At 47.4% G+C, this 12,804-nt stretch overlaps 1 protein-coding gene across 1 annotated transcript in view; it reads right to left on the bottom strand.

The window, feature by feature from the left end:
• LOC142009046 (uncharacterized) overlaps window positions 1-12,804 on the bottom strand; it is a 165,030-nt gene that overhangs the window by 111,405 nt on the left and 40,821 nt on the right. The window lies entirely within an intron of this gene.

Genomic DNA, 12,804 nt, shown 5'->3' with positions numbered 1-12,804 from the left:
GCCAGCCTATTCCCCACCTGCCTCTGACTCCCCCCATCACCCGGCCCCCTCTGCTCCCCCATCACGCCCCAGATGGTGCACCCCCTTTGATCACCCCACACCCCACTGCCCTGCCCCACCCCCATCACCCCACCCCATCACTGCCCTGCTCCCTCTCACCTCCCATCACCCCACACCCCACTGCCCTGCCCCCTCTCACTCCCCATCACCCCATACCCCGCCCCACCCCCATCACCCCACCCCCCATCACTCCCCTGCTCCCTCTCACCTCCCATCACCCCACACCCCACTGCCCTGCCCCGCCCCCTCTCACCCCCCATCACCCCACACCCCCCGCCCCATCACCCCACCCCCCATCACTGCCCTGCTCCCTCTCACCTCCCATCACCCCACAGCCCTGCCCCACCCCCTCTCACCCCCCATCACCCCACACCCCACCCCGCCCCCTCTCACACACACCCCCTAGAGCTGGAAGGGACCTCTGGAGGTCATCTCATCCAGTCCCCTGCCCTGGCATCAATTTGCCCCAATCCCTCAATGGCCTCCTCAAGGCTTGAGCTCACACCCCTAGGTTTAGCAGGCCAATGCTCAAACCCCTGAGCTATCTCCCCACCCTAATTAACAGACGTTACTCATAACTTTAACTATAAAAATTATACGTGTACATAAATAGATTTTACAGGTCCAGGGGGTTATAACATTAAAAATGATAGGTCACAAGTCATTTTTTGTTCAAAACATTTCTGAGTTATTCATAGGTGTGTTCATAACCCTTTTTCCGTAAAGCGTGGGGGGATGGTCCGTCACAACAATATGTTTAATCGACTCTCTGGGTAACTTTTTTAGTGCGTCAACAAAAGCAGAGAGAAGCAACTGATGTCCACAGTCAACAATCTTATCTGGTGGCTAAACTGTGCTGCAGTCGGACAAATGCAAGGGCGAAATGACAGAACCCGGAAAAAAAAAGATTCGAAGGCTGTGCACTTTTAAAAATGAGTGGCTGCAACTCCCAGAGTATCAGAATTGGCTTATAAAGGCAAGTGAAGACTCAGGATATTGTTCTATTTGTGATGTTCAATTCACAGTTAAGTTTGATTCTGTAAAAGCCATCAAGCATCATGCAGAAACAAAGGGTCACAAAATCAAAGTACAAGGACAGGTGTGGTGTAATGCTAGCAATAAAGTCTCCGTAAAGAGTAACAATGCTGAAGAACAACGCATATGCGCAGCTGAATTGCTTTTAACATATCATGGAGTTAAACACTACCACAGCTACCGTTCTCAAGATTGTGGAAATAAACTGTACCCCTCTGTTTTCCCTGATTCCAAAATAGCTTCCAAAATTCACTGTGGAATGACAAAAGTAGAAGCTTTGATCGAGGCTGTATTAGCACCACATTCTTTAAAACTGGCTGTGCAAGACATTGGATCAGCACCTTTCTCAATCTCAGTGGATGCTTTTAATATAGGGAGCATGAAACTATTCCCAGTTATCATCCAGTACTTGAATAAAGATAAGGGAATCTGCACATCACTCCTAGACTTTCTTGAAGATGCAGATGAAAAATCAGAGGTGATTGTAAAGAACTTCTTCAAAATGCCAGTCTGGTACAGAATAAAATTGTGGCATATGGAGAGAGAGATTTTGAAGAAAATGAGTCTGGTTTTGTGCACCTAAAACAAATGCTGGATTTACCAAACCTTGTACCAACACATTGCAGCACTCAGATAGTACACAATACAGCAAAGCATGGCTTGAGAATGCTCTCTTACGACGTAGAGTGTTTGGTCCTCAAGGTCTTCAGTGAAGTCTTTGCACTAGACGAGAATAACGGTGAACTTAAAGAGTTCTTTGATTTCATGAAGACAGACTATACAGAAATCTTACGCCAAGTACCTAAACGTTTTCTGGCCCTTTTCACTGCCATTGACAAGTTACTGAAGAATTGGCCGGCCCTCAAATCTTACTTTGTGAGTAAAGGGGAGGAGGATGTGAACTGCACAGTCTGGGCCTTTCTTTCTGAGCATAAGGACATAGCTTCCAATGATGAAACTATTACACTTCCTGAACTGTACATCTACTTTGTGCATAACCTTATGAGCCAATTTACCAGCACCATAAAGGTTCTTGAGAGTAATTACCTTCAGGTAACTGAACTGTATGCTACATTCAACAAGCTGAGAAGAGAGATTCAGAATCGACAAGAGAAAGGTTTCTATGGGTACAAGGTGATGCAACTCTTGAAAAAGCTACACCCTAACGAGCAGAACACCTTTATTGGAGACGCCCAGCAGACTTACATGCACATGCTCCGGTATCTAGAAAAGAGGTTTGATTTCAGTGAAAATTCTTTCTATAAGTTGTGTGCACCGCTCAGTCTGGACAGGCCTCTGGAGCTAGACAAACGGTGCACTTTGATGACAAACTTGGACATTCAAGTGGATGTAGATGAACTTTTCACAGAAGTGTCTGTATTGAATGATGCACTACCAATCCTAAAGGGTTCAATAATTAATGCCGAATCAGAACAGGAACAGCAGCAACATGAACGCCACCATCAGACCGGCATCTCTGAAGTCTGGGTAGAATTCTTTAAGTGCTGCGAGGCCCTGAACTTGCTTAGAATTGTGCAGCGTGTGTTTGCTGTTCCAGCCAGCAACACCTTTGTGGAACGCATTGTTAGCGTAATGAAGAATTTGTGGGCCGATGAAAGGAACAGGCTCCAAACAGACCTAGTGAAAGCTGAACTGTTTGTGCACTTCAACTATAAAATGACATGTGATGAGTTTGCTGGATTTCTGCAGACAGGGGCAGCTAAGGAGCTCATGGCGGCAGCAGCCAATTGTGAGATGTTTTAATTGACATTTCCCACACCGCTGTTTGGTCTAGACTAATGCTCCCTCTCATTTTTCCCATCTGTGTGCAGAATAAATTTTGTTACGTGCACTGATGTATGTGCAAGGATGTGCACCACCAGTTAAAAACGTGCTGCCAGCTGTGAGCGCTGTGCTGATCACCTGGGCGGCATATGAAGCTCTCCTGGGCAGCTGCCCAAGAGCTCAATATACCAGGAACCCTGATCTAGCGCAGGGTTTCTTAAACTATGTTCTGCAGAATACTGGTGTTCCCAGAACAACTCGCAGGTGTGCTGTGAGCATCTGACACTTTTTTGGTGTCATGATATGGTATTGGTATGTATGTTCTGTCTTTACAATCAGATACAATGTTACTATTTAATTTTATCAGGTACCACAGCAATGACTTCAGTTTGGTTTCGCTATATATGTTGCTAGTTGAGGGGAGCAGTTCTTTTTTTGGAAGAAAATTTTTGTAGCTGTTCCTCATAAATATAGTTTTGTTTGGTGTTCTGTGGTCTTAAGAATTTTAAGAAACACTGGTCTAGACTACCTGCTGTTATAATACAATATGGTAATATTTTAACGATCCTAAAATATTAAACATTAACCACTCTGGAGGCAGAAGGTGATTTAGTGGACCATACTTGAAGTTGCTCTACTTCATTACTTGTGAGCCAGGCAGACACTGAGCTGGCCCACAGCAAAGGTGAGTTTAAGCCCTGTCGCTGTCCTGCTTGTACCTCAAGTTGAGGAATAAATGCACAGAGAATTGGGTCCTCTGGTGGGGCATTGTTCTACACGCTCATCACTATTGGGACAGTGAAAGTTCTTTATGGCTGTTTTATGGAGTTTCTTGTCCTGTTCTTGTATTTTTGTTTTTAAACTTCTGCAAAATACAAGGAATACAACGTTTGCATCGAATCAGTATGTGACATCGAGTGACATGTCCAGGCATTTTAAACTTTGCACCTAGCTGCATACTAAACCACACACAAATAAGCCATTTGCTTTCCCGAAGTTTTGTGGGTGCTTGGCCCCACTGAATATCTACTTAGCTTTATGAGGAAGTCAATTGAGATGCCTAATTTTAGGCAGTGAGGTTTTAAAGATTTTCTGTAGGTCCTTTAACTTGATAAAGGTATCCTGGAACCTAATCATTTGTCAGTTCTGTGCCAATGGTTTTTGTTCCACCTGGAAACACTGTAGTTAAACATCGACCTTGGGTTTAATATCGCACAGATCCAGTCAGATCAAACCGTAACACCTCACCATCATTTTGTACTTTCCTACCTATCAGGTGGGAGGGAGTTGGCAGCTTGGATCCCGTCCTGCCAGCTGTTATCAACCATAACCATCAGCGTGACTGAGGGATTCCCAACACTTTGCAGTTCCAGTTCTTGTGGTCGCAATTTCTGCACTTCTGGGTTTAGCACCTCACTGCCCTCCAAGAGGGCTGGTCTCCAGATAGCTTAGCTCTTTCTGGAGGGAACCCCGGTCCATGTGTCATGGACACAACAGCAGATGGAGATACCACAGCTCAGAATATGGCACATCAATCTGCGTGAAGGTGTTAGTCTTGAGAAGATTGGTTGATTGATGAAACAATTTTCTTGGGCATTGGTGGTGTCCCCTTATCATACCCAAACCCTTTGTTAATGAGAATGAGAGCATCTTCGTGGATCTCCTGTGACATAGGGAAGTACCAGTGATTGCACTAACTGTTACGTTGTTTGCCTTTGATCACACAGGAATAAAGTGGTAGACTTGTGAATTTAGCCAGGTAATCCTTACCTCCAGTCCAGTGCTCTAACCACAAGAGCAGCTGTGTTCCTGTTAGATGATGTTGACTGTACTAGCACTTAACAAGTGGGGTAACTCCCCCACTGAAGAAACTTATTAACTTTAATATACACATGTAATGGGCAATTTCACTTTAATTAGTATTGGGAGGCACGTTTTTACCTTCTGTGAACAAAAGGTCTCATCACTTTTACTTACTGATCCACTGTTGCTTTGAAGAATTTATCAAATCATCATCCTGGCTGTTCACTGCAATATCATACTCCAGAAATGATCAAAACAAAAAAAGCAGTAAACTCAATATTTAAGGCACAGAAAACCAAAAATAGTAATCAGGGTTCTGTTAATGACTTAAAAGTCTGCATCTTACTCAACAGGAATTTTCACAACAGTCTTGGAAGAGAGGCTGCTGAACTCTCTTTTATATTGAAATTCGACACATTAACACGTGGTTTGAACCGGGATGCAAATTTTCTGGGTTATTATGGGGGCTCTTTTGCATACTTGGCTTCATCTAATTCTTGACTCCCACCTCCCCCTCCACCCCTCTACTCTCTGATTTGCTCACCTTGATAATTTTTTTCTGATTTGTCAACCTTGATTACTGTTTTTGGTTCTCTGTGCCTTAAATATTGAGTCTGTTCTGGTCTGGCTATGATCTGAAGAAGTGGGTCTGTCCCACGAAAGCTCACCTAATAAATTATTTTGTTAGTCTTTAAAGTGCTACTTGACTGCTTTTTTGTTTTGATAGTATATAGACTAGCACGGCTTCCTCTCTGTTACTTTCCAGAAATGATCAGTGTATCTTGTATAATGATTGTGAAGAACCTGAATTTTGGTGTCAGATGCTACCAGCGTGGTGCTCTGCTCTCTCCAATGCTGGTATCACTCGGCTGCGTGCGTGCGTTCCCTCTGTGTGCTGCCCCAGCTCTGCAGACAGCCGACACAGCAGACCCGAAGAGAACCCCCAATGACCGCAGAGTCTAGTAAGGTGCAAAGGCGCGTCAGCCAGGTTTATTGCCGTATTGGACACAATAATAGTTCCCTGTAGACTTCTCAGTCTAAGTCAGGGCATACTACAAATATGCACCCACGGTCAATGGACTCGGCTCAGTCAGTGGCAGGACTTTCCACTGCCCCCTCGGCTGGACCCACACCACATCCCAGAAGTACATTCTTCTACACAGGTACAAACAATTTACACATCACTCCTGACGTACTGAGGTAGACCCCTTCTACGTAGTCAGGTTCCGCCTCTCACCTTGTATATGTTGGTTCCAACAAAACAACTCTATCTATCATATTACACTTTTGCCCCTGTCATTGGGATGGGTCGGCCTGTTCTTTCTTATCTGTGGAATGTTCCAGGGTAGGGTGTTCTGGTACCATGTACCTACTTCAATATGCTCGGTAGCTATGTTTATGCACTGTCACCCCTCTTCTTGCCCGCTTCTGTGAGCAATGCATTCCTTCAGCTCACAGCTGCACTTTGCTTTCTGTTAGCAAAGCCTTGACCATTACTTTGGTTCAGGCCTAAGGCCTCATACTGGGCCTGTGCTTACTACGCCCTGCATGGAAAGCTCACAGGCCAGTCTCCCTCACCCCTCCGATCAGTCAGCGACCCCAGCAGAGTGAATTCATCTCTCCAAGCATTGGAGGCAGTTCAGCCCATCCACACATGGAAACGCTCAGTCTCTTCTGCCCAGCCCTGGCAGAGATGCAGCTCTGTGGGGGGCGGGGGGGGAACGTAGCTACTCAGACACAACAGTGGGCACTGTCCTTCTCAATCACTGGCCCAGGGCCAAGCCTTAGCCCAAGGGCCTCAGGGCATTCAGACTGGTCCCTCTAGCAAGTTTCTCTGCTGGGCAAACCCGCAGCTTTGGCCTTCCCAGCCTGCCTGTCCCCTCAGCGACTCGGTGGGTGTTAATCACGTGAAATGATCTAAGGCCTCCCGGCTCAGCAATTCTCTCCTGTCCTTGGTCCTTCCCACCTGCTCAAACCCGCCCCCCCAAACACTGCCTCAGCCATGGGAGAGCGACCATCCACAAGGAAGAGAACTACTGTTGGGTGTGCGTGCGACTGCCTCACAGCCAGTGTCGGCAGCAGAGTGCCTGTTGCTGCCCAGGACTAAGAGCTCAGGAAGTTTCTGGGCCTCAAACAGGCGTAGTTTCAGATCTTCCCCGATGGGGCTGCAGGTAGGTGGGTGGGAGAATAGCATAAGTAAGGCCATGACTGTTTCAGGGAACCAGGACAGCTGCAACCTACACCTCCCCCTGTAACTTCAGACCATTGCTCCTTGTTCTGCCATCTGACACCACTGAGAACAGTTTCTCACCCTCCCCTTTAGAGCTCCCCTTCAGGAAGTTGAGGGCTGCTATTAAATCACCCCATCAGCCTTCTCTTCTGTAAACTAAACAAACCCAAATCCCTCAGCCTCTCCTCACAGGTCTTGTGCTCCAGACCCTTAATCATTTTTGTTGCCCTTCACTGAACCTGCTCCAGCAAATCCACATCCTTTTTATACTGGGGGGTGGGGGGGGCAAACTGGACACAATATTCCAGATGGGGGCCTCACCAGTGCCGAACAGAGGGTTGGCATGGGCGGGCAGGGAATTATCCAGGAAGTGGACTACACTCCAGGCTTCCTCCTTTGAGCCTGAACACCTGCGCCCTCAGCTGCGTGGGGCCTTAGTGCTGCTGTAAACGCCTGTCAGCACGTAAACGGCGACATACCCTGCTCTGCAATGGCTGCTTTTATACACCTGCCCCTTCCCACTCGCTTCCAGAGCGCAGCCCCTCGCAGGACAGCTGGCTGGCAGAGCCTGCCTGGCTGGAGAAGCCGGGAGGGAGGGTGTCGCTGCTGTAGGTTCGGGTCAGTCTGGGTGTCATATGTGGCTGGAGTTTATGCTGGCTCTGGAAGCCATTTGAATGCCCAGGGTGGCTATTGGCCCCAAATGTTGCTGGGGGTGGGGGTATGTGAGGTGTCGAATGAAAGCTACTGATGCCCTGAAGCTATGTGTGCTATTTGTGTGTCTGTAGCATGGACGTAGGCAGAGTTATAGACGTTTAGCTCTGCAGCTGTGTGAGAAATGCTTCAGTGCTGAGGTTCACAGAGGGAGGTGGGGCTCCACCCCAGCCAGGACAATAGACTGAGCAGAGGCCCGGATGGCCAACACTCACTTTGTGATGGTGGGTTTCCTGCTGGGCCTGCAACAAATGGGAACTCGGCACAGTGACCCACCGGCTCAGGTGGTGGGCCAAGGCCCATGGAGCAAAATGAATTGTCCCTCATAAGAGCATAACAATGGCCATACTGGGTCAGACCAAAGGTCCATCCAGCCCAGTATCCCGTCTGCCGAGAGTGGCCAATGCCAGGTGCCCCAGAGAAGGAGAACAGAAGACAATGATCAAGTGATTTATCTCCTGCCATCCATCTCCTGCCCCTGTATTGAAGGCTAGGGCACCATACTTTACCCCTGGCTAATAGCCATTTATGGACCTAACCTGCAAAAATTTATCAAGCTCTTTTTTAAACCCTAATAGAGTCCTGGCCTTCACAGCCTCCTCGGGCAAGGAGTTCCACAGGTTGACTGTGCGCTGTGTGAAGAAAAATTGCCTTTTATTAGTTTTGAACCTACTTCCCATCAATTTCATTTGGTGTCCCCTAGTTCTTGTATTATGGGAAAAGGTAGATAATTTTTCTATATTCACTTTCTCCACACCATTCATGATTTTATATACCTCTATCATATCACCCCTCACTTGCCTCTTTTCCAGACTGAAAAGTCCCAGTCTCTCTAGCCTCTCCCCATATGGGACCCGTTCCAAACCCCTAATCATCTTAGTCGCCCTTTTCTGAACCTTTTCTAATGCCAATATATCTTTTTTGAGGTGAGGAGACCACATCTGCACGCAGTACTCAAGATGTGGATGTACCATAGTTTTATATAGGGGAAGTATGATATCTTTTGTCTTATTATCTATCCCTTTTTTAATAATTCCTAACATCCTATTTGCTTTACTAACTGCCACTGCACACTGCGTGGATGTCTTCAGAGAACTATCCACTATAACTCCAAGATCCCTTTCCTGATCTGTCGTATCTAGATTTGACCCCATCACGTTGTATGTGTAATTTGGGTTATTTTTTCCAATGTGCATTACCTTACACTTCCCCACATTAAATTTCATTTGCCATTTTGCTGCCCAATCACTCAGTTTGCTGAGATCTTTTTGTAGTTCTCCACAATCCCTTTTGGTTTTGACTGCCCTGAACAACTTGGTGTCATCTGCAAACTTTGCCACCTCACTGCTTACCTCATTTTCTCGATCATTGATGAACAAGTTGAACAGGATCGGTCCCAGGACTGACCCCTGGGGAACACCACTAGTTACCCCCCTCCATTGTGAAAATTTACCATTTATTCCCATTTACCACTTATTCCCTCTGCATATGAAAAGCTGTAAGATGGGCCCTGGCAGGGACTTTCTTGGGTCTTCAGTCCTCATGAACTGAGCCTGTCCAGACTGGGGGGGGCGGTGCACAATCCCTCAGTGGGATGATGTGGCCTTAGTAGTTTCCAGCTCGGCTCCTTTTTCTTTGGGTCTCCAAGGGGCCATGTCCCAGCATGTGGGCCCCAGCAGGCCGGACCTACAATGTTTTGATAACGGAATCTATGTAACCTGAAATGAGCTTTCAGGTCCCTCCAAGAGTCAGCAAATAACTCCACAGGCTGTGTCAGAAGTTATAACTGATGCATGTAAAGTTTTGCTTTAACAGTTCTTCTCCCTAACCCCTGTTCTTTCTTTTTTATTAGTAAACCTTTAGATATTAGCGCTAAAGCATCAGTAAGCTTGTTGTATGGGTAAGATCCAAGTGTATATTGACCAGGGGCAGGGGCAGGGGCTGGGCCCTTTGGGAACTGGAACCATCCGTGTGGAGTTTGGTGAAATAGGCTTAAGAGCCTCTCACCTGAATTTGGGGGTTGTTGGGCTGGGCTGCTAGAGCAGCTGGGAAGTCGGGGGGTTTGCTTGTGTGGTGTCTGGCTGGCCGGTGAGTCTGGTTGGCTTTGCCTTGGTAAGAAGGAAATCCCAGCCTGGGGCGGTAAGTGGCCTGGACTGCAAGCAAAGATCCCCTGGATTGATTCCGCCAGCTATGCCCGGAAACCCCGTCCTGTCCCCCGGGGAGAACTGGGGCGCTGGGGGTGGCATTGTTGTGTGTCAGGCTTTTGCCAGAGGCCCCTTGTGGCAGAGAGGCGTTTGCCAGGGCTTCCCGCTGGCTCAACCCCTCGGTGGGACCTGCCAGTCCCTGGGCGCTGGCTCTGGCGCTGACCCTCCGGGACAGGGGCCACACTGTGTCCGATGCTGCTCTCAGTGACCACACGGACCAGCGTCCAGTCTGGCGGCACCGGGCTCCTGCTGCTCTCGTCAGAGGCCGAGGGAGGGAGAAAAACCTTCCAGCTGCACCGCTGCTGCTCCCAGCCCCCCAAAATCCCCCTCTCCCTGCCCCTACCCCTACCCCCACCTCCAGCCCCCAAAATACTCCCTTCCAGCCCCCCATCCCTCTCTCCCTGCCCCTACCCCCACCCCCACCTCCAGCCCCCAAAATACTCCCTTCCAGCCCCCCATCCCTCTCTCCCTGCCCCTACCCCCACCCCCACCTCCAGCCCCCAAAATACTCCCTTCCAGCCCCCCATCCCTCTCTCCCTGCCCCTACCCCCACCCCCACACCAGCCCCCCAAAATACCCCCTTCCAGCCCCCCAATCCCTCTCTCCCTGCCCCTACCCCCAGAACCCCAAAATACCCCCCTTTCAGCCCCCCCAAAATACCCCGCTACCTGCCCCTACCCCCAGACCCCCCCCAATACCCCTCTTCCAGCCCCTCTGAAATCCCCCTCTTCCAGCCACCCCAAAATTCCCTTCTTGCAGCCTCCATAAGAACATAAGAACATAAGAATGGCCATACTGGGTCAGACCAAAGGTCCATCAAGCCCAGCATCCCATCTGCCGACGGTGGCCAATGCCAGGTGCCCCAGAGAAGGAGAACAGAAGACAAGTGATTTATCTCCTGCCATCCATCTCCTGCCCTTGTTATGAAGGCTGGGGCACCATACTTTATCCCTGGCTAATAGCCATTTATGGACCTGACCTGCAAAAATTTATCAAGCTCTTTTTTAAACCCTAATAGAGTCCTGGCCTTCACAGCCTCCTCGGGCAAGGAGTTCCACAGGTTGACTGTGCGCTGTGTGAAGAAAAATTTCCTTTTATTAGTTTTGAACCTACTACCCATCAATTTCATTTGGTGTCCCCTAGTTCTTGTATTATGGGAAAAGGTAAATAATTTTTCTATATTCACTTTCTCCACACCATTCATGATTTTATATACCTCTATCATATCGCCCCTCAATCGCCTCTTTTCCAAACTGAAAAGTCCCAGTCTCTCTAGCCTCTCCCCATATGGGACCCTTTCCAAGCCCCTAATCATCTTAGTCGCCCTTTTCTGAACCTTTTCTAATGCCAATATATCTTTTTTGAGGTGAGGAGACCACATCTGCACGCAGTACTCGAGATGTGGGCGTACCATAGTTTTATATAGGGGAAGTATGATATCTTTTGTCTTATTATCGATCCCTTTTTTAATAATTCCTAACATCCTATTTGCCTTACTAACTGCCGCTGCACACTGCGTGGATGTCTTCAGAGAACTATCCACTATAACTCCAAGATCCCTTTCCTGATCTGTCGTAGCTAAATTTGACCCCATCATGTAGTACGTGTAATTTGGGTTATTTTTTCCAACATGCATTACCTTACACTTACCCACATTAAATTTCATTTGCCATTTTGCTGCCCAATCACTCAGTTTGCTGAGATCTTTTTGTAGTTCTTCACAATCCCTTTTGCTTTTGACTGTCCTGAACAACTTGGTGTCATCTGCAAACTTTGCCACCTCACTGCTTACCTCATTTTCTAGATCATTGATGAACAAGTTGAACAGGATCGGTCCCAGGACTGAGCCCTGGGGAACACCACTAGTTACCCCCCTCCATTGTGAAAATTTACCATTTATTCCAACCCTTTGTTTTCTGTCTTTTAACCAATTCCCGATCCATGAAAGGACCTTTCCTCCTATCCCATGACCACCTAATTTACATAAAAGCCTTTGGTGTGGGACCGTGTCAAAGGCTTTCTGGAAATCTAGGTATATTATGTCCACTGGGTGCCCCTTGTCCGCATGTTTATTAACCCCTTCAAAGAATTCTAATAGATTAGACAGACACGACTTCCCTCTGCAGAAACCATGCTGACTTTTGCCCAACAATTCGTGCTCTTCTATGTGCCTTGCAATTTTACTCTTTACTAGTGTTTCTACTAATTTGCCTGGTACTGATGTTAAACTTATCGGTCTATAATTGCCAGGATCTCCTCTAGAGCCTTTTTTAAATATTGGTGTTATATTGGCCGTCTTCCAGTCATTTGGTACCAAAGTGGATTTAAAGGATAGGTTACAAACCACTGTTAATAACTCCGCAATTTCACATTTGAGTTCTTTCAGAACCCTTGGGTGAATGCCATCTGGTCCTGGAGACTTGTTACTATTCAGCTTATCAATTAATTCCAAAACCTCCTCTAATGTCACTTCAATCTGAGTGAGTTCCTCAGATTTGTCGCCTAAAAAGGCTGGCTCAGATTTAGGAACCTCTGTAACATCTTCAGCCGTGAAGACTGAAGCAAAGAAATCATTTAATCGCTCCGCAATGGCACTGTCTTCCTTGATCGCTCCTTTTATATCTTTATCATCCAAGGACCCCACTGCTTTTTTAGCAGGCTTCCTGCTTCTAATGTATTTAAAAAACATTTTACTATTGTTTTTTGAATTTTTGGCTAGCTGTTCCTCAAACTCTTTTTTGGCTTTTCTTACTACATTATGACAGTTAATTTGGGAGTGTTTATGTTCCTTTCTATTTTCCTCACTAGGATTTGACTTCCACTTTTTAAAAGCTGCCCTTTTCTCTCTCACTGAGCTGCCCTTTTCTCTCTCACTCCAGAATCCACCTTTCAGCCCCCGCATCCCCCCTCTCCCTGCTCCCAGCCCCACCACACTCCCCACACGGGCCCTGTGCTGAAGGGCCAGGAGAGGACCAA

The sequence above is a fragment of the Carettochelys insculpta genome, chromosome 2 (assembly GCF_033958435.1).
Source record: "Carettochelys insculpta isolate YL-2023 chromosome 2, ASM3395843v1, whole genome shotgun sequence".
In the NCBI taxonomy this organism is placed as follows: domain Eukaryota; kingdom Metazoa; phylum Chordata; order Testudines; family Carettochelyidae; genus Carettochelys; species Carettochelys insculpta.
The sequence above is the reverse complement of the archived record's forward strand: the minus strand, read 5'-3'. Positions and strand labels throughout refer to the sequence as shown.